Source organism: Leptonychotes weddellii, chromosome 1, assembly GCF_054177405.1.
Source record: "Leptonychotes weddellii isolate Sample4059 chromosome 1, ASM5417740v2, whole genome shotgun sequence".
Lineage (NCBI taxonomy): Eukaryota > Metazoa > Chordata > Mammalia > Carnivora > Phocidae > Leptonychotes > Leptonychotes weddellii.
In genome coordinates this window covers 182,846,923-182,867,825 of record NC_138369.1, presented here as the reverse complement: position 1 = coordinate 182,867,825, position 20,903 = coordinate 182,846,923, and the positions used below count along the sequence as shown (strand labels likewise).

Here is a 20,903-nt window from a genome sequence, read left to right as displayed (position 1 = left end):
TTATCAAACTTTTACATCCAGAATTAGCATCCATTAATGATCCCTGCCCGAAACAGTCCACTTTGGTGGTTGTGAAATGGTAATTTTCCATCCCTGCTTCTCCAAATACAAGTATTGGTCGACATATCATATGAAAGAGCTTTCTCTTCTTTCCATATTATTCCTATGTACTCATAGATTCTTATTGTATTCAGTTGGTTATAGTTCATTGCTATCCTTATTTATTAAAATTTTTAAAATTTCATTCCCTGCCCCCCCTTTTAAAAAAGATTTTATTTATTTATTTGAGAGAGGGGAGAGAGCGTGAGAGTGTGGCCTGGAGGGAGAGGCCGAGGGAATGAGAATATGAAGCCGACCCCATGCTGAGCACAGAGCTGGACATGGGGCTAGATCCCAAGACCGAGAGATCACCACCTGAGGCGAAACCAAGAGTCAGCCACTTAACCAACCGAGCCACCCAGGCACTGCCTACCTCCATTCCCTTCTTCTTGGGGGTCTCATGGTTTCTGTCATTTCCCCTTCCTTCTACCTCTCTGGCCATTCTTCTCCACCTCCATTACAAACCCACTCTACTGCTCCTCACTTAAATATTGGTGTCACTCACTGCTTTGTCTTACCCCCTTTCTTCTCACTTTCAGTGCTATCCCCTCGTGGTCTCCTCCCCTGTATGAGTTCATTAGCTGTCATTTATGCTGATGGATCCCCAAATTGTCTTTGGCCTAGATCTGGCTTCTGATATCCAGATTTTACATCAACCAACGTGCTGGAAATAGTCCCCAGTTATTTCGCTCTCTGTATGAGGAGTCCAGTTCCAGGCCAAAATCCTATGTGTGATCTTTCAGTCCCAACTACGAGCAATTCCAAAGCTTTGCTTGGCGGGTGTCTTGGGGGTGCACAGCTGTTGGGTCACGACCCTCCCCGGAGCTTTCAGGGTCTAATCTGAAACTGGCTCTCACTACACGGAGGGCGGGGAGAGATCCAAGAAAGAGGCAGACCACCCCTGACTGGTAGGTGGCAGTTTTAATAAGCAAAGGGAATTTCTACGTGAGGCTTGTCTCAGGCGGAAGCAGGATGAATGGATGCCTGCACCCGCCCTAACACCAAATCTTAAAAGCGGGTAAGAGGCCCTAACCGGTTCAGCCGCATACACTATGCAGGTGTTCTCAACACTGTATCACCATCTCCAGGCCGTGTCCTTGGAGCAGCCTCTGGGCGTGGGAAAGGCAGGCAGAACCCATATTCCAAGGACAGGGGAGGGGGTGAGGAGCCTCTGAGGAGCTCCCGGGGACCAGCTCTCAGGACAGTTTTCTAGAGGGAGTTGTAGACAAAACCTCAGGCGGCCCCAGGCCACCCTGCTCAGAAGCATCTCTGCATTCCCCACACCTCCAGGCTGACACCCTTTTCACTACCTTGATTCCCTGCCTTTGCACCCCTAGTCCTTCTCCCTCGCCCCACCCCGCTTTTCTTCAGGAGCCTTTTTTCGGGGATCCCTGTCAGTGAGACAGTGCTCCCCAACTGCTTCACCCACTGGATTTCCCTGAGCAGTTCCGTGGAGGGGAAAAGGGAACCCTGAGGAGCCCGTGCTTCTCTTGCTTGTCCCCGGGGAGCAGTAAATGAATCAAGGCTTGCTTTCTATTTTCAGTTGGGCTCATGTCCTGGTGGGCTACCTGGACACTCAGACGGCCCTTTCCATTTGAAAGCCCATAGTCTCTCTTCGGCTAAAGGAAATGGAGTTTGTGAGCGTTTTGGATCTGTGGGTTTATGGTTTTCATCAAGTTCAGAAAATTATTTACCGTTACTTCTTCAAATATTTTTTCTTTTGTGCCCTCTCTTTGTTCTCTTTCCAAATACACGTATATTAGGTGCTTGAAGCTCTGGTGTAGCTCACTGGCATCCTTTTTGTTTCATTTTGGGTCTTTTTTTCTCTCGGGCTTTCATTTTGCATAGTTTCTGTTGCTATGTTGTCAAGTCCTCTGACCTTTTCCTCTGCCATGTCTAATCTCTGTTAACCCTAATTCAGTATATTTTCCATCTCAGACATTGTGTTTTTCACCTCTACACGTTTGATTTGTTGTTTTTGTTTTTTTTTTTTAAATATATCTTTCATGTCTCTCCTTAACATACTAACACTTTACCTTCTGGAACATACGAAATATGGTTTTAATAACTTTTAATATTCTGATTTGCTAATTCTATTTACTCTTTGTATTGATTTATTTTCTTTCTCATTATGGGTTGTGTTTTCCTGCTTCTTTGCATGCCTGGTGATTTTTTTTTTAAGATTTTATTTATTTATTTGACAGAGAGAGACATAGCGAGAGAGGGAACACAAGCAGGGGGAGTGGGAGAGGAAGAAGCAGGCTCCCCGTGGAGCAGGGAGCCTGTTGTGGGGCTCAACCCCAGGACTCTGGGATCATAACCTGAGCTGAAGACAGACGCTTAACCACTGAGCCATCCAGGCATCCCTGCATGCCTGGTAATTTTTGATTGGATGACAGACACTGTAAACTTTACATTATTGGGTGCTAGAAATTTCTGTATTCCTATAAATATGCTTGAGTTTTGTCCTGGGATGCAGTTAGGTCACTTAGAAAGAGTTTTGTCCTTTTGAGGTTTGCTTTTGTTAGGTGATCCCAGAGAAGGGTTTAATGTGGGGCTAAATTTGCCCCGCTGATAGGCTCCAGAGTACTCTTCCTGATGCCCTGTGAATTATGAGGTTTTCCCACTGTGGCTGGTGAACTATTCCCAGCCTGTATGAGCCCTAGGGGTTGGTCCCTTTGTTTTTTGGGGAGTGGTTCTTTCCCTAGCTTCAAGTTTCTTCACAGCACATGCTCTGTGATCAGTACTTAGCCAATACTTCAGGGAGACCCTTTGTAGAGCTTTCTCTGGAACTGCATTCTCCTCTCCCTGTCAGATCCAACTGCCTGAGCTGTCTTGGGCTCCTAGTCCCATATCCTCAATTCACGGAGCTCTGGGTTCCTCCTCTTCATGCCGAAGGCTGGAAATTATCTCCAGGAACTCAGCCTGGTATTTACGGAGCTTATTTATTTTTCTTCTCTCAGGGAGTATTGTCCTGAGCTACCTATTGTCTAATATCTATCTAAAATATATTTTGTCTTTTTGTTTATTGGTAGTTTAAGGCAGGAGACTCAATCTGGTCTGCATTACTCCGTCATAGCCAGAAGCAGAAACCCCATTACTGTACTGTTTTTTAGATATTTTCTCCTCACCATTTTTTGTGCTTTTTCCTTTTTAGTAAAAAGTACTTCCTGGATTCACCCTTGATTTCTCTTAATCTGTTCTCTCTAGTTTTTATCTCTTTGTATTTTCACTCTTGGTTCTGAAGGATTTACTTGACCTCTAGTGAAATTTTTATTTCTGCAATTACATGCTTAATTTTCAAAAGCACTTTCTTATTCTTATTGTTGTTCTTCTTTTTTAAAAAATATCGCCCTTTGCTTTATGGATGATCTAATATGTCAAATCTTTTAGAATTTGGGTTTTTGTGACATTCTTGTCTTTTCAACATTCTATTTCTTCGAGAGGCTATTTGTTCTGTTTGCTTATTTTTGTCTTTCTCCCTTATGTTGCTAGTTTCTCTCATTGTCTGGTAATCTTCAGGTGTCCATTTATATTTAGGCTATTTCTTATATGAGGCTTTTTTTTTTCCTTTCAAGAGGCACAAAAAATGATTCTTGGGCATCATAACTGATGACTTATTAGTAGGATAAGTTGTTGTGTATTAGAGGCAATAAAAGTTTAGGAACTCACAATAGTAGGCTCTTCTCAATATAACTGCTGAGACCACAGAATTGTGAGCTTGAGGCAAAAGGGAAGCAGTGGTGAGCCACAGGCACCCATCTGTTTCTTACCTCATTTTGATCATTTGCAAAGCTTCTTTGTTGCTTCAGGAATGAACCCAAATAAAACTCCATCCTAAGCAGGGACCGAGTCCTCATTTTCCACTTTTTGGACCTGGACCAGACTTTCTCCTTGCATATACTAAAGCTGTGAGTGACGAATCCATGATACCAGGCATCTCCTTTACCTGTCTGGGTCCAGCAGCCTGCATTTCCAGTGGCAAGCACCTGCACCTTTTTTTGGGCCAGAAGTTCTTAGGAATGATGGGTGGGTATATAAATATCCCAGCTCCCTCACCCCTTGGCCAGTATATTTCTCTTTTTATTTTTTTAAAGGTTTTATTTATTTATTTATTTATTTATATTTATTTATTTAGCATGTGTGTGTGCAAATGGGGGGAGGGGGCAGAGGGAGACGGAGAGAGAATCTCAAGCCGACTCTGTGCTGAGCATGAGGCCCAATGCAGGGCTTGATCTCATGACTCTGAGATCATGACCTGAGCCAAAATCAAGAGTCAGACGCTTAACCGACTGAGTCACCCAGGTGCCCCCGGCCAGTATATTTCTGAGGAATGTGCTCTATACCATTTCCTTGAACTTCTCCATGGGATTAAGATTTACTCACCCCCTTTAATACTGGCTTGTTGGAAGTTCTCCCTTCCATGTATCACTTCCCCTCTGCTTTGGTGCTGTCCTGCACCTCCCAGAAAAACTACATGCTCTCAATTGTCATCTCAGGATCTTCTTGGGGGTGGGGAGCCAATTAAGGTCAATGATAATATGGGCCAAAGGTTGACACCCTTCACATATCTCCTTACACCAAAAGCCCGACTCTTCTCTCTCTAAAAATTCAATAGAGAGATTGATAAAGAGGAGCAAATTCCCACTTCTGTGCTTCTCATAATGTGTTCAATCCTGCTGTGGCAGGGAGAATTCAGACACCCAGAATGTGGCAGAGTTGTTTCTTACTTAGACTGTTAAACCACAGTGAACACAAATCTTCAAGACAAGTTGAAATGTAGGCTCCAGCTGTCACAAAGAATCTCTTCTGCTGATGTTGGGGTTTCATATCTGTTTTTCTCAACCAAACTAAAGTAATTTTTTGCTCCTGCAAAAATAGAAAGCACAAGAACACAGGAATCTGCAGATTTTATACTCGAATAACAACTTAGGTATATTTTCAGGCAGTGATTCTCAGACTTTGGTGTGCATCAAGATCACCTGAGGGCTTGTTAGATTAAACTACAGTCCCCATGCATAGAGTCTCCGATCCACTTGGTCTCAGCGGGACCAGCGTTTGCATTTCTAGTAAGTTTCTAGGTGATTGCTATTGTTCAGGGAGCACACTTTAAGAACAACTCCTTTAAGGAGTTGATGTTCTTCTCCCTCTTAGCTTAGATGATTATATCTTACAGTCTGTTCCTTTTGTAGAACCTTCTAATATGATCTATGTAGTTTTCCATGTAATCGCATTGTAGCTAGTTGACTGTCAAGGTCTTTTATTAGTGATAATAGGATATTTAGAGTTCTCTACTTATATAGTTATCCTTGGGCTAGCATAGACTACATTAGCAGTTCTTTTAACCTAGTAAAATGTTAACCTACTTCATCTAATTTTTAATTCTTATTTTTGCTGTGGAACAGTTTTAATATCCGCTCTGGGTTTCAGCAGTGGCTTTACTCTTGTCTTAGTGAAGGCATCCCATCTTCTTGTCATCTGTAAGACTCTTGGCCCTGGTTTGGGAGGCAGGAAGGGGGTAAGGTGGGAGGTGGGGGCGGGGGAGGAGGGAGAGAAAGAAAGGGGTAGTGAGGGCAGCCAGGGTTCCCATATTCCTGGGCAAATGCAAAACCCTGTTTCCAGTGAAGGGGCATGGAGGAGAGGAGAAGTCCTGGCTCCAGTGATGGCCCCACATCCCCAGCCCCCATGAAGGAGCCAGTGCCGGAAGCTGGCTCCAGGTCAACAGAGGGAATCCTGGGAATCCAAACAAAAGCCCAAAGAAAAGGTCTTTTTTCTAGGAAAAGTCCTCTTTGCTGTTCACAAGGAGAAATAAAACCCTGCAGTTTTATTCCTTACAGAAAAACCATCTGCCGCTCTCGCCCTCTCTTGTCTGTATTCACAACAACATAAACAGCTAGACAGCTTCAACCCCAGCAGGGATGATGGTCCCACATGCCTGTCAGCCTTCCCCCCTCAATCTTCTGCCTACCCTGTCACGCTCTTGAGCAAGTCATCTTCCATCTATCTGCTGGAACCTTCTGGATTGTGCATCCCACGTGTATTTGACGGTTACCTTGAATTCAGCCATCTCACACCCAAAAAGCTTCAGCTTGCAGGCCTCCTCTGGGCTCAGCACATGGCCCTCCTTACACATCTCGTGGTGAGACAGCAGGGTCACCACGCCTCTCTTGAGGGCAGTGGGGAGCCCCAGCTGTCTCTGCCGTGGCTCCATGGTGGGCAGGGGCTGCTCCAGGGTCCCCCGGGGCCAGGCTCATGGTGAAAGTTGCTTTGTTTCCCGCTCCAGTGAAGTCCATTTCCATGTGTTTCGTGAACCACCCATTCACTTCCTCCTTGGTGTGTTTGGTGGAAAGGAGACCGACCCTCACCCCTCCACTTCTTGCTGACCTGACGCAGGTTGTCTTTGTATTCGTCAGATGGGCTTCCACCCAAGGCCACTGTCATCACTTTTTGTTTGTCAAAGAACACCCTGCTGTGCTTCCAGGTGGTCCAGATATCTTTTACTTGCTTTCCTCATGTTGGCCACAGAGAAGATGAAAAGGTACTTGTACATGTCCACACATCTCCACACACGTCAAGTTCTGTTTCAGTTCTAAGCCTTTCTTGGCAGTTCTGGTTAAGGAAACTTTCTTGTCACCCTTGGATTTGGGTATTGCCCTGCAGGCAGATGTGGTGGAAGGTGGTCTACCTCATTTATTTTAATTTAAGAAGAACATTTTTTAAAGGTTTTATTTTTAAGTAATCTCTACACCCAATGTGGGGCTCAAACTTACAACCCCAAGATTAAGAGTCGTGTGCTCTACCAGCTGAGCAAGCCGAGTGCCCCCTCATTTAATTTAATTTAATTTAATTTTTGTTTTGTTCCCCCCCATTTAATTTTAAACATGGAAGAGCAATCTCATTCTTTTTAGTTGTAACGCTTAAGTAGCCTATCCAAATATATTGCAAATACAGTGCAGATTCTGTGGAAAGTTATGAGGTTTCTAGTCTTTCAGGACACTTTCTACATACATAAAGTGACAGGCTTTGAAAGAAAAGTTCTGCTCCCTTCCTTAATTACATTTGCATCGTATTTCCCAGAGTAAGGAAGGAGGTCCCCTGAGGAGTTTCTGGGAAGTTCTGTGGGTACTGATGCCAGGCAGGTGTGGAGAGAGGAAAAGGGAAAGATGTCAGCTGGGTGGCGAGCAGTGGAGAGTGAGGAGGGCCACCAGCAAAGTGTAATTATGTGGTAGAGACCTGGAGGGTCCAGGGTCTGGGCACGTCAGAGAGGAGGAGCAGGGAAGCAGGAATGAGGCAGCTTGGAGGGGAGAGGGCTGGAGAGAAAATGGGCGAGGGAAGGCAAAAGCACGCCGTGAGCTGGAAGGAGCAAAGCAAAAGTTGTCTCTGATGAACCCTAATCATGAAATATGCTACAGTTTTATGAAATAAGAAACACTGTGACATTCAGTTGTTGTGTTGAAGAGCGAGATATAAAAAAGAAGTTTAGAGCCTATTTTATATGAAACATTGTTAGGTGGGTGGGGCGAGTGCATTATAGTTTACACCACAGGAGCCATTTTCCATGTAATCTCTATTACAAATCTCCTTAGGTTCATTCATAGTGAAGAGGAAGAAGGAGGAGGAGGAAGAGAAAAAGAAGGAGAAGAAGAAGAAGGAGAAGGAGAAGGAGAAGAGAAGGAGAAGGAGAAGGAGGAGAAGGAGGAGAAAAATTGGGGTTTGTGGAGAAATGTTATTTATTTATGTATTTATGTATTTATTTTAGAGAGAGAGAAGGCACTCAAGAGAATGTGCGTGAGCGGGAGGTGTGGGACGTGGGACAGAGGGAGAGGGAGAGAGAGAATCCTAAGCAGGCTCCACGCCCAGCAAGGAGAACAATGCGGGGCTCAATCCCATGACCCTGAGATCATGACCTGAGCCAAACCAAGAGCCAGATGCTTAACCGACTGAGCCACCCAGGCACCCAGAAGTGTAATTTCTTTGATGACAAATACACAATAAGTTGTTTGTTCTTGGAAATCGAATTTGCTCAATACACTGTAAATGAACACACTTGTGATCTTACTCATACCTCCCCAATCTAGGGGGCAATCCATGCCACAACCACAGCAGTGTGTATTTCAATTCACTATTACCATGGGGTTCTTTTTCGAGTGAGAAAGCACTAGATTCCAGGCTTAGCTTTATGTTTACAAACCTGCTCAAAAGGACATTGCTTGCAATCACCCAAAAGTCCATTGGTGGATGAATGGATGAACAAAATGCAGTGTGTGTGTGTGTGTGTGTGTGTGTGTGTGTGTGTGTGTTATTCATCCACAAAAGGGCATGAAGTACTGAAATATGCTACAATGTAGATGAACCTCTAAAACTTCATGCTAGGTCAAAGAAGCCAGACATAAAAGGTCATAGATATGATGCCATTCATATGAACTATGCAGAATAAGTCAATCCATAGAGACAGAAAGTAGACTGGTGGTCTCCAGGGACTGGAGTGATTACGTAATGCGTTCGGGTTTTCTTCTGGGGTGATGAAAATGGTGGAACTCGAAATGGGTGGTGGCTGCACAACATGGCCAATGTTCTAAATGCCACTGATTGTACACTTTAAAATGGTTAATTTTATGTTATGTGAATTTCACCTCAGTTAAAAAAAAGAGAGAGAGAATATTGTCTGTGGCACATCAGATTCAAATACAACGTGAAGTTCTTTTCTTCCATGGCAGGCACTCAACTTCTCTCTCCTAGAGCACCTGGGGATGTTTCTCAGATGCTTCTTCTAGCACCTCGAACCTCACAGCAGAGGAGGGAAAGCCTGACTCACGTAATTAGAACTCTAATAGGGCAGACAGTCTCTGCTTTGCTGTCCCACCCGCTGCTCCCTTGTATTCAATAAACTATCTCTTTTAATCTGCCTTGGGTGAATTCTTTGACTGCCCCCGCTGCAGGCTTCCATCTGATTGGGCTGCCCCACATTTGGTGGCCCCCGTCCAGTTGGGGACCCCACAGTTGGTGGACCCTGCATAGAGAGCCTTTGCTGGCCCTGGGCTCCCCCTGTATTCTCTGGGAATTTCTCATGACTTTTCCTTGGAGGACCAACTCTAGGGCTCCTGGGGGAACTGATGACCTCCAGCCAAGGTGACTCCTTGGTGAGGATCCGAAGCCCCAGGGGAACCAGCAGGATTGCCCTTGCCCAAAAGTGTGAGGGAGTTCCCATTTTGCCTTCGGGAGGGACCCTTCCCTCCCTCTCCTTTCTCTTTGTGGCCCTTTGGCAGTCTAACCCTAGTACCTCCGAGACAACTGAAGGTCTCTGGTCAGGGTGGCTCCCCAGTGTGGTCTGAAGGTCTGAGGACAAACAGGTTGGACTGTCTGCACCTGTGAGGGCAAAAGACCCCTTTCCCTCTGCTTTCTCACTCCATCCCCCAGGTCTGTTCCCAACGTGCAGTGCAGACTCAGTTGGGACCCTTTCCTGATGCTGGCTGACTCTCAGCCACCTTATCTCCTTAAAAAAAAAACAACAACCCTAATACAAGGTAAACTCCTGTGATAAAGACAGAAGCAAAGGGACATGGGAAGGAGAGAGAAAAAAATTAGTGGGGTAGAATCTCAGCCCTAAGTTCTGCATTTTAGAATGAATGGAAGAGAATCAATAAGAAAGTTCTTACATTTGCACGCAGAAGAGAGAAATCAATGCTGTAAAAGTCTTAGCTATGGGTACAGATATAATTTAACCACAAATTGAACAATTTAAGAAGGGTTATATGTGTGCTGATTCCAAATCAGGTACATACAGTGTCTAAGAATCTGAAGATGGAGAGTCCTAGGATGTAATACACCAACCAGGAAAAGGGACACAGAAGACCTTGTCTTTGGATCTGAATTTGCCACTGATTTACTGGATAACCCTGAGCATTCATTCATTCATGTATTGAACAAGTAGACCTTGAGCGCTTATTAAGTGCTAGGCATTGTTCTAAGGGCTGGGGATCCAGTGGTAAATAAGACACACACAGTTTCTGCCTTCATAGAGCCTATACTCTAGGTGGCTAGACAAATGGGTGAACAAACATTTGTTGAACCAAAATGACATCATACAATGTCAAGTGGTGATACGTGCTATGAAAAACATAAAGCAGGGTGAGAGACAGTGAGAAGGAAGATCTCTCCAAGAGGAGACATTGCAGCAGAAATGCAATGACATGAGGAAAATGATGTGTAAACAGAGAGCGTTGCGGGCATAGAGAAGAACAGGTGCAAAAGGCTCTGGGATCCTTGCATCCTCCAAGAGGATGGAGCAGCTGGAGTGCAGAGGCCAGGGAGTAGTGCGTGTAGGGTTTGTGTTTTCAAGGTTCAATCTGTGTTGTAGTACGTTATCAATACTTCCTTCCTTGTCATGGCCAAATAATATTCCATTGTATGCATATACCACATTTTCCTTATCCATTCATCTCTTGATGAATATCTGTGTTGTTTTTCTATGTTCTGGCTATTACACATGCAAGCTTGTGTACGGAAATATGATTTCTTTTCTCTTGGCTACATACCCATGAGTGAAATCACTGGGTCATATGGTAATTTGGTTTAATCTTTAAAGGAAGTGCCAGACTTTTTGAAGTGGCCGCATCATTTTATAATCCCACCAGCAATAAATGGGATTTGATTTCTCCACATCTTTTTGAATGCTTATTATCTGTCTCTTTCATTATAGCACTCTACGGGTGTAAAGTGGAATCTCATTGTGGTGTGAATTTCTTTCCTCTGATGGCTTTTGAGCAACTTTTCACATGCATTCTGACCATTTGTGTATCTCCTTTGGAGGAATGTCTGTACGGATCCTTTGCCTGTTTTCAAACTGGGTTTTTTCTTTTTATTACCTTTGAGACCCTTGAAATCTCCAGTTCTTCTACCCTTTAACACAACACACACACACCAAAAAACATTAGGAAACCATTGGACTCTAGAACTAGGCTCTGCGGTCAACCCAGGACAGAATCAACAGGTAACCTTGGGGAAGAAGAGGTGCAAGATCACCCAGTGCTTATTTCCCTCCTGGCTCACAATTGACACTGGACTTTGCCCCTTTTAATAATAAATTTTAATATCCAAGGGGCTTTTGTACACTGCAAGGAACCCACACTAAATTGTTATTTGTTTTTAAGCAGTTAGTGATTATTCAAATATTCACATTCTGCTTAGATAACTATTATATCAAAAAATGAGTTTTACAGATTAGAGTTCCCCCAACATTTTAATAGTGATAAAAACTTAAGCAATTAAGCTCTTCGAAATGAAAGCTTGATGAAAATGATGAGCCAAATCATTAGATCCCCTTAAATGCTCTCAACATCTTAAAAATCTGATACATATGAATGTAACGATTACCAAATTTTTGGTAGGAACCTTAAAAAACTTTTTGCAAAAATGCCAATGTCATGGATCTAAATTTGCTTCTTTGTTGTCTTTGCTCTTACTCTTATTCTCTTTTTCATAGTGCTTCCTTGGGGTGCTGGAGGCCTTCCATCTGCCTCCCCAGATTCACTCATGCTTCATCTGCCCTGCTCCATGCTCTGGGTGCAGGAGACTCATTATATAAAATGCATCAACAGAGACCTTTACTCTAGTCTTTGCTTGGGTTTATCAGTGGGAGGCATCAGCTCAAGATTTGAGGGTGGGGGAACAGTGAGGTGGGCTCCTTTCGAGAGGAGTCTCCATGAGTTGGCTGGGTCTCTCAACAGAATGTCATACACCCTGTCACTGACTCCAACTCCCTGTGGGGTAAGAGTTCCTCCCTTTCTCCTCCAGGCCTGGACCTAATAAGCTCCCCATGCTAGCCTCTTGCTACTGTATTCTTCCTTGTTGTTTTCCCTTAACCCTGCCCAACCCTCTATAAATAGTACCTTCACTCCACCATCCTCAGTCACTCCCTGGAGTGTGCCATCTCTTTCCTGTTAGGTCCATGACTTATAGACTGGATTACAATTTTATTTGCTTGACTTGGAGAGTCAGAGTGACCTTTGCTGACCAGTTAGGTGACCAATACAGATTAAGAGTTGAAGGCTCAGAACCAGGGACCGAAGACTTGGATCTGCCATCCAGGGGATTCTGTCCATGTAGAATAGTCTCTTTATCTTTTTTTGGATAGCTTTTGTCCATTACATGAGGACCTGCCCAAGTGATTGGCTCTAACCAGTTTTGCTTTGATTTTTTTATGTCCTTCGTCTTATAATTCTTTGAAAATAATGCTGTTTGAATGTCTTATCTTGAAAGTAGAGCCAGAGTGTTTGTGACGCAACCAACATAAGACATTTTGCAATGGCTTTTTCCCCCAGAGACTTAGTGCAATCGGTCACTTGCCATATTTACATATGCTCATTGTCTACAGTATTAGTCAGAGTTCTCTGGAGAAACAGAACCAATCAGATTTGTTGTAAGAATTATCTCATGTGATTATGGAGGCTGAGAAGCCCCATGATCTGCTCTGTGTAAGCTGGAGGCCCAGGAGAGCTGGTGGTGTAGGTTTCAGACCAAGTGCAGAGGAAGACCAATGTTGCCACTCACAGTAAATTCTCTCTTGTTCTATTCAGGCCTCCAACAGATGAGATGAGTGCTCCTCCCCATCCCCCCACTGGGGAAGAAGTTCTGCTTCACTCAGTCTATAGAATCAAATGTTAATCTTTTTTTTTTTTTAAAGATGATTTATTTATTTATTTGTCAGAGTGATAGAGAGAGAGAGCACAGCAGGGGGAGTGGCAGGCAGAGGGAGAGGGAGCGGCAGGCTCCCCACTGAGCAGGGAGCCCAGTGAGGGACTTGATCCCAGGATACTGAGATCATGACCTGAGCCGAAGGCAGATGCTCAACCATCTGAGCCACCCAGGCATCCCTAAATGTTAATCTCTTCCAGAAACATCCCCACAGACATACCCAGAATAATGTTTAGCTAAATATCTGAGTACTTACTGTCCCAGTGAAATAGACACAAAATTAACCATCACATCTCTCTCCCTTCACTGAAATATAAGCCCCATGAGGGCAAGGAGTCTGTCAGGTTCATTCTCTGTTGTATTCCCAGCATCTAGAACCACATCTAGCACCAAGTAGTTGCTTAGTAAACAGTTGTTTAGTGAATGAACGAGACTGGCCCATGTCTCACTGAACTGATGAGAAACTTGAGGCCTGGGTTGATGCATGGGCAGTGGGTTCATGGCTAAGCGGGGACTCAATCCCAGGACGCTGTATCAGTTATCTATTGCTGCATAACAAATAACTCCACACCTAATAGCTTAAAACAACATTTATTATCTCATAGTTTCTGTAGATCAGGAATTCAGGCACAGCTTAGCTGACTTCTCTGTTCAAGGTCTCCCAGGGTGTCAGCCATGGCTACAGTCCCCTGGGGAAGAACCCATTTTTAAGCCCACATGGTTGTTGGAAGAATTCTTTCTTTAGGGTTGTTGGACTGAGGACCTCAAGTCTTTTCTGGCTGTTGGCTGGAGGCACCCACAGGTCCTTGCCACCTGGGGCTTTCTCTCCTTCTCACATTGCTTCTTCAATGTGTTTAAGCCAAGAAGGCAATAAAGAGAGTCTACTGCTAAAATGGAAATTACCGTCATCCAGAACTTAAATATGGAAGTGGTGTCCCATCAGCTTCCTCACATTCTATTGAGTGATAGGTACCATCCATACTCAAGAGGAGGAGCTTACTCAAAGATGTGACTACCAGGAGATGGGGATCATGGGTGGTCTTCTTAGTCTGCCCATCACAGGTGAGTATGAACACAGACTCTGGAGTCAGCCCACCTAGGTTCCAATCCTGACTTGACTCTGTCACTTCTTCCCCATGTTTTCTTAGGTAAGTTCTTACTCTCTCTGTGCTTCAGTTTCAACCTTTGAAAAAGGAGGCAAATAATAGTACCCGCTTCATAGGATTGTTGTGGGAATTAAATAAAAATGGGAAAATGCATAGAATGGGGCCTACACACAGCGATTGCTAAATAGGGATCTGCTGATCTCCTGCTCCATTGGGGCAGGTGTGCAGTGCGTCCCCAAAGGAAGGGGAGTCATAGCTACACTGTGTTTCCTGTTTTTGCAGAATTGTTCAATCCAGCCTTGAGTCTGTCCTTGCCATGACTTTTCCTGCTCAGAGCCTTTACTCCCATTGTTAAGTCTTCTGGGTATATTTTTAGTCACAAGCCAAGGGCAATTAATCTGGGCTCAGAAAGTTCTAGCCCAGTAGTAGGTGACTATTTCAGGAGGAGTTCTGATGGGTGGCCACAAAGGCATTGCTGGGGCTCTGCTGGGTCTAGACTGGAGCCGTGAGGCAGCAGCCAGGAGACAGATGTGAACTTGACTCAGGAAGAAAATCACATGGAGTCTCCATCGCTTGAGACGGACTTATTTTTTTCCCTTTTCTTTTTCAGGGAAGTGGCTTGGCTTGAGCACTGTCCGAACTAGAGCGTCCAGGATACAAGACAGTTCGCCAAAGTCTGTTGCAGAGGAGAGGGCAGCATCAGTTTCCCATACAGTGAACTGGGACCTCCTGCTCTCCCTCTTTCCCATTTTAAGCACTAAAAGAAGGTTATATCTGATCAGGATAAAACAATGGAGGGTTGGGGCACCTGGGTGGCTCCGTTGATTCAGCGCCTGCCTTCAGCTCAGGTCATGATCCCAGGGTCCTGAGATTGAGCCCCGCATTGGGCTCCCTGCTCAGCACTGAGTCGGCTTGGGGTTCTCTCTCCCTCTCCCTCTGCCCCTCCCACTCAATCTCTGTCTCTCTCAAATAAAAAAATAAAATCTTAAAAAAAAACACAAAAAAGTGATGTCAGTTTCCTGTGCTGCCTTAGGAATTGACAGCAAACTGTGTGGTTTAAAATGACAAAATTTGGGGGGCCTGGGTGGCTCAGTCGTTAAGTGTCTGCCTTCAGCTCAGGTCATGATCCCAGGGTCCTGGGTTTGAGCCCCGCATCAGGCTCGGTGGGCAGCCTGCTTCTCCCTCTCCCACTCCCCCTGCTTGTGTTCCCTCTCTCGCTGTGTCTCTCTCTGTCAAATAAATAAATACAATCTTTAAAAATAAAATAAAATAAAATGATGAAATTTATTTTCTTACTCTCCTAGAGACTAGAAGTCTGAAGTCAAGATGTGGCAGGGCCATGCTCCTTCCAAAGTTTCTGGGGAGGATCCTTCCTTGCCTCCTCCTAGTCTCTTTTTTTTTTTCCTTTCTGATGTTAAGTAGGCCCCACACCCAACATGGGGCTTGAACTCAAGAGTCACATGCTCTACTCACTGAGCCATGCCCTGTCTCTTCCGAGTTTCCGATGGTGGCTTGCAATTCTCGGCATTTCTTGGCTCATAGACATGTTGCTCTAATCTCTGCTTCCAGATTCACATGGCCTTCTCTCTGCGTGTGTCTGTGTATCTCTTCTTACAAGGACACCAGGCAGGGCCTACCCCCATCTAGTATGACCTCATCTTGAATTAATTAATTGTATCTGCCAAGACACTATTTCCCAAATAAGGCCACCTTCTCAGGTTTTGGGTGGATGCAAATTCTGGAGAGACTTTATTCAACCCAGTACAACTGCCCATCATTTGTATATATTCATCTTCACTAGTTGCAAATTATTTCTCATCATGGCTCTGAGGTCCTCTGAAATCTAGAGCCATGGACAATTTATTGTATTCTAATTGTAGGATTTATTATTTATCTCCCCAGTTATTATCATTATTTTTTAATTGAAGTGTAGTTGACATACCATCATATATTAGTTTCAGGTGTTCAACAATTCTGTACATTACTCTCTGCTCTCCATGATAAGTGTAGTTACCTCTGTCAACATACAATGTTATTACAATGTTATTGACTATATTCCCAATGCTGTACTTTTCATCCTCATAACTTATTTTATAACTGGAAGCCTGTACCTCTTAATCTCCTTCATCTGTTTTGCCCATCTGCCCAATTTCCTTCCCTCTGGCAACCACCACTTTGTTCTCTGTATTTATGATTCTGTTTCTGTTTTTTGTTTGTTCGTTTGTTTTGCTTTTTAGATTCCACATATAAGTGAAATCATATTGCATTTGTCTTTCTCTATCTGACTTATTTCACTTAGCAGAATATCATCTAGGTCCATCCATGTTGTCCCAAATGGCAAGATCTCATTTTTTTTTATAGCTGAGTAATATTCCAGTGTGTGTATGTGTGTGTGTGTATCTCACAACTTCTTTATCCATTCATCCGTTGATGGACACTTAGGTTGCTTCCATAACTTGGTTATTGTAAATAGTCTTGCAATAAGCATAAGGGTACATATATCTTTGAGAATTAGGGTTTTCATTTTCTTTGAGTAAATACCCAGTAGTGGAATTACTGGATCATATGGTAGTTCTATTTTTAATTTTTTGAGGAAACTTCTCACTGTTCTGCACAGTGGTTGCACCAATTTACTTTCCCATTAACAGAGCACAAGGGTTTCCTTTTCTCCTCCATATTCTCACCAACACTTGTTCTTTGTTATCTTTTGGATAGTAGCCATTCTGACAGGTGTAAGGTGGTATCTCATTGTGGTTTTGATTTGCTTCTCCCAGATGATAAGTGATGTTGAGCATCTTTTCATGTGTCTGTTGGCCATTTGTTTGTCTTTGGAAAAATGCCTATTCAGGTCCTCTGCCCAAACTTAATCAGATTATTTGTTTTACCGGTGTTGAGTTGTGTAAATTATTTATATATTTTGGATATTAGCTGTCTAGGATTTATTCTTGAATAGACAAAACTATGTGATAAAGTGAGCCTGTCTTGTGCAAACAACCAATTACAGTGAGTCTTGAGATGTACCATCTATAATTCTGCCTCCTCTGAGCATCTAAAATAGCTTTTTAAAAAATTATTTATTTATTTAGAGCATGAGCAGGGAGGGAGGGGCAAAGGGAGAGGGAGAAAGAATCTCAGGCAGGCTCCACACCCAGCGTGGACCCCAATGCAGGGCTTGAACTCACGACCCTGAGATCATGACCTGAGCCGAAATCAGGAGTCCAATGCTTAACTGACTGAGCCACTCAAGTGCCCTTAAAATAGCTTTATAGACACCCACCAAGTTAGTGTTGGAAGGCTTAGATATCATTGTATCTAGCTCAGACTGCAATCTAGTTCAGCCCTGACTGATCACCTTCATGCTGGAAGGAGACCATCACCTCCTGAGGCAGCTTCTTCCCTCTTAGACCAAAGGGATGGATGCAAATGTCTTCCTTTCAGGAGCTGAGTTCTGCCTCCTCAAGCCCAGCTGTTCTTCCTTCTCATTAGTCTTCAACGGGACAGCCAAGGGAATGGTCGGCCCCCATCATATCTTGACTTCCTTTAAAAACATCCCTATCCTGCCACCCTTTCCACAGTGTGTGGCAGGTTTTCACGGTGGTACCAGGACCAAAATGTAGTTTTCTATATATGATCTGACACAGGCCCTGGACCCTTAGGGTCTCCTTTTCCTTTTTTTTTTTCTTCAAATTTTTATTTTGAAATAATTTAAAACTGATAAAGAAGTTGTAAGAATCATACAAAGAACTCTTTTATGTCTTTAACCCAGGTGAATCGGTTGGCACTTGGTGTTTCTCTAGAAAACAGGGTGGGCCAATGTCAAGCCCTTGGAGGGCTCAGCAGGTGGTCCTCATGGCCTGCACAGTGGGATTCGGAGAATGCAGGCGGAGGTCACCTACTTTCTAGGAGACAGGTTGCACACTATTACCACGGGCTGAATTTGACGTCAAATACACTCTCTAGCTCATTTTCAATTCCTGCCTTCTCTGTGGCACTCAGCCACGAGAAACCTCAATTCAATGAATTACCCCTGGTGAGGATATCTCGTTTGTGTTAGCCCACCACCGCTTGTCAAAGTCTTGTTGAATGTCTCATTTAACACACTCATTGCTCATCTCAGCTTTGTCTTGATGTGTGAAAGGAATGGCTCCCAGAACTTAATTCTGTTTGTTAATTCCTTATGCAGTGTGAAGTCATTAACTATTTGCTTTTTTGGCCACAATTCCTTCTTAAAAAAAAAAAAAAGGATTTTTATTTATTTGAGAGAGAGAGAGAGAGCAAGTGGGGGGAGGAAGAGGGACCAGCAGACTCCCTGCTGAGTGTGGAGCCTGATTGGGGCGGTGGGGGATAAGGGGGGCTCGATCCTACGACACTGAGGCCATGACCTGAGCGGAAATCAAGAGTCAGATGCTTAACCGACTGAGCTACCCAGGCACCCCGGCCACAATTCCTTCTAATTATATTATTGCTTAGGCTATATTTCCTTTTCTTTTTCACATGGCTGTCACAAAATCATTGTTACGTTCCTTGACTGGCATCTGTAATTATGGGTCTTCTTCCAAACAAGGATCTTATCATCAAATGTTGAAAAACAATCTGTGCTATATTCCCCCTCTGGGAAAATGCACTGTCCGTGTTAGCATGCGATATGCTCTGAAAAGTCCTGCAATAATAATATGTGGTCAAATTAATTTTGTTTAACTGAGGGCTTCCCCAATTCCTCGATAATCAGTCTCCTTTTTATGGTCACCCTTTTGAGGAACCCTAGTGTTATGGGCAACACCGTGAAGGAGAAGCTGGTCTGTAAGATTTCACTAATTTGCCATATGAGTCACCCAGCCCACAGAAAGAAATGAGGCCATGTTGACAGTGTTCAAAACCATCCATTCAATAATTAATTCTAGATATTAACCTTTTTTTCTGGTGAATCAGACTTAATGGTTAGAATCTTGCTTTTTTCCCTCTTTCTGAAAAGGTGGTAATTCTTTGCCCGGGTCTGCTCTGTTGGCATCTTCTCGTTCACTGTGATTTCTTCAGTCTCACTACCAAGAGATGGGTCACGTTGCAAATTCTGTTAGCCTGGGAGGTGGTGCGCAAGTCCAGACCCTGGAGGGGTCTCTGGGTAACTTATCTTGGTAACTCACATTTCTCGGTCCAGTGCAGTATATACAGTAGGCTCTTAATACACGGCCTTCCTTCCAGGCCTGTGCAAGGAAGAGACGGGAGCTTGCCAAGTATTCCCGACAAAGTCTGTAAACACCAGTAAGTTGTGTGGATGCATCCAGGCCACATGTTATTTTTCCCGACCGTCTGCATTCGTATTCTCCGGCTGCCACAGCCCAGGCCCACAGACGGGGCAGCTCCAACAGCAGACAGCTGTGTCTTCACCTGGCCTTTTCTTTGCACATCCGTGGTGCGTCGTCTCCTTACAAGGACACCAGGCATATCGGCTTCGGGCCCACCCATATGACCTCATTTAAACTCAGTCACTTCTTTAAATGCCCCATTTCCAAATACAGTCACATTCTGGGGTACTGGAGGTTAGAGCTTCAACATAGGAATTTTGGGGTAGACATGATCCAGCTTATAACACTCTCTATGTCCACCCCCCATTTTATTCCTCTTTCAAATCATTTGTACTTCAGTCAGAATTCTGTATCTTAGGAGTCCCTATTCTACTTAAATCACTAGAATCCCTGATCTTGAAATCATCCCTCTTTATCTAAAGAGCTGTCTGCTTTCCTGAAGCCTTGAGTACGTGCCCAGTTGTCCTGTGTCCATCTTTTCCTGCTGTGAACTCCAACATAAACATGTGACGTGGGGTGAGTCCTGGACGGCCCTGTGCCTCAGCTGCCTCATCTGCAAATACGGGGGTGGGGGGGTGGGGGTGGAGGGTGGGGGGTGGTAAAATGGTGCCACAGCACAGAGGGGTGGGGGTGTAGAGGTGCAGGGGTGTGGGAGGACTTAGAACAGTGCCAGGCACAAAAGTGAGCCCTTAACATACGTTAGAGATTCTTGTAATTATATATTATTTTTTTTATCATTAACATGCATTGTCATTGTTATGTTCTACTGAAAGTCCAGGCCATGGAACGTATTATGAGACAAAATCTGACCCAAAAGAATTCACTTCAAAGATCTCGTGAATATAGATTGTCATCACTTAACTGATAAATGCAAAGTTGTTAGTTTTTACTTCAGTAAGAAAACACCTTAAAAAACGATATATATCAGATGTTATTTTACACACTTCCCACATTTAATCCGTAATTATCTTCAAGATAGGCATCCTTTTCACTACCTTCCATGGCACAGGTTAGAAAACTAGAGCGGAGAGATGTTAAGCATTTTGCTAAGGTCGCTCAGCTAATAATGACAGAGTGAGAATTGGAACACAGACCAGGCTGCTTCTAGAGCAAAGGTCACTTCCCCATCTGTACGAGTTTCCCACGGTTGCTTTAACAAGGAAACCTCTTTTAGGATGGAGTCAGGAGGCCAGCAGAGGGAGCTCCCATGGCCAGCGCCTGTCCCCCATTGCAGACCCAGCAGGAAGACAGGTACCTTACAAGTTGATACTACTTTCTCTCTCAGCAGGAGGAGGAAGGTTGTCTCCGCCCACCAGCAACAGCCCAGCCAATGAGAGAAGTCACAGCTCAGCCAATGAGAGACAGTCACAGCTCAGCCAATGAAAAGCCATATACTTCCAGCTCCCAGTTTACTCCAATGGGCTTTTTGTTTATATTAGCCCCTCCCAACTCCCTCCCTTCTCTATGAAAGAGGGTCCTCTCATGTATTTTCCAGACTTACCTGTGGTTTTGTTGTAGCTTACCTGTGCCGGTTTGCAATTTTCTGCTATCCCGAATAAACCCCTCTTTTACTGGTAAAATAACCGGCAGTTTTATTTTTAAGGTTAACACAAAGTATCACAAACTGTGTGGCTTAAAATAATAGAATATTATTCTGTCACAGTCCTGGAAGCCAAAAGTCCAAAATCAGTACCACGGAGCC

At 44.0% G+C, this 20,903-nt stretch overlaps 1 long non-coding RNA gene and 1 pseudogene across 1 annotated transcript in view; one reads left to right on the top strand and one right to left on the bottom strand.

Moving 5' to 3' along the window:
- The window catches only part of LOC145716341 (uncharacterized), an 11,357-nt gene extending 2,357 nt beyond the window's left edge, over positions 1 to 9,000 (top strand). Inside the window, exons 2-3 of the long non-coding RNA XR_014138969.1 lie at positions 7,686 to 7,810; positions 8,817 to 9,000. This is a non-coding gene — a long non-coding RNA (uncharacterized LOC145716341). The remainder of the gene's footprint in view (positions 1 to 7,685; positions 7,811 to 8,816) is intronic.
- Positions 6,089 to 7,164, bottom strand: LOC102750531 (mRNA turnover protein 4 homolog pseudogene; annotated as a pseudogene).
- Positions 9,001 to 20,903: the final 11,903 nt, after the last annotated feature.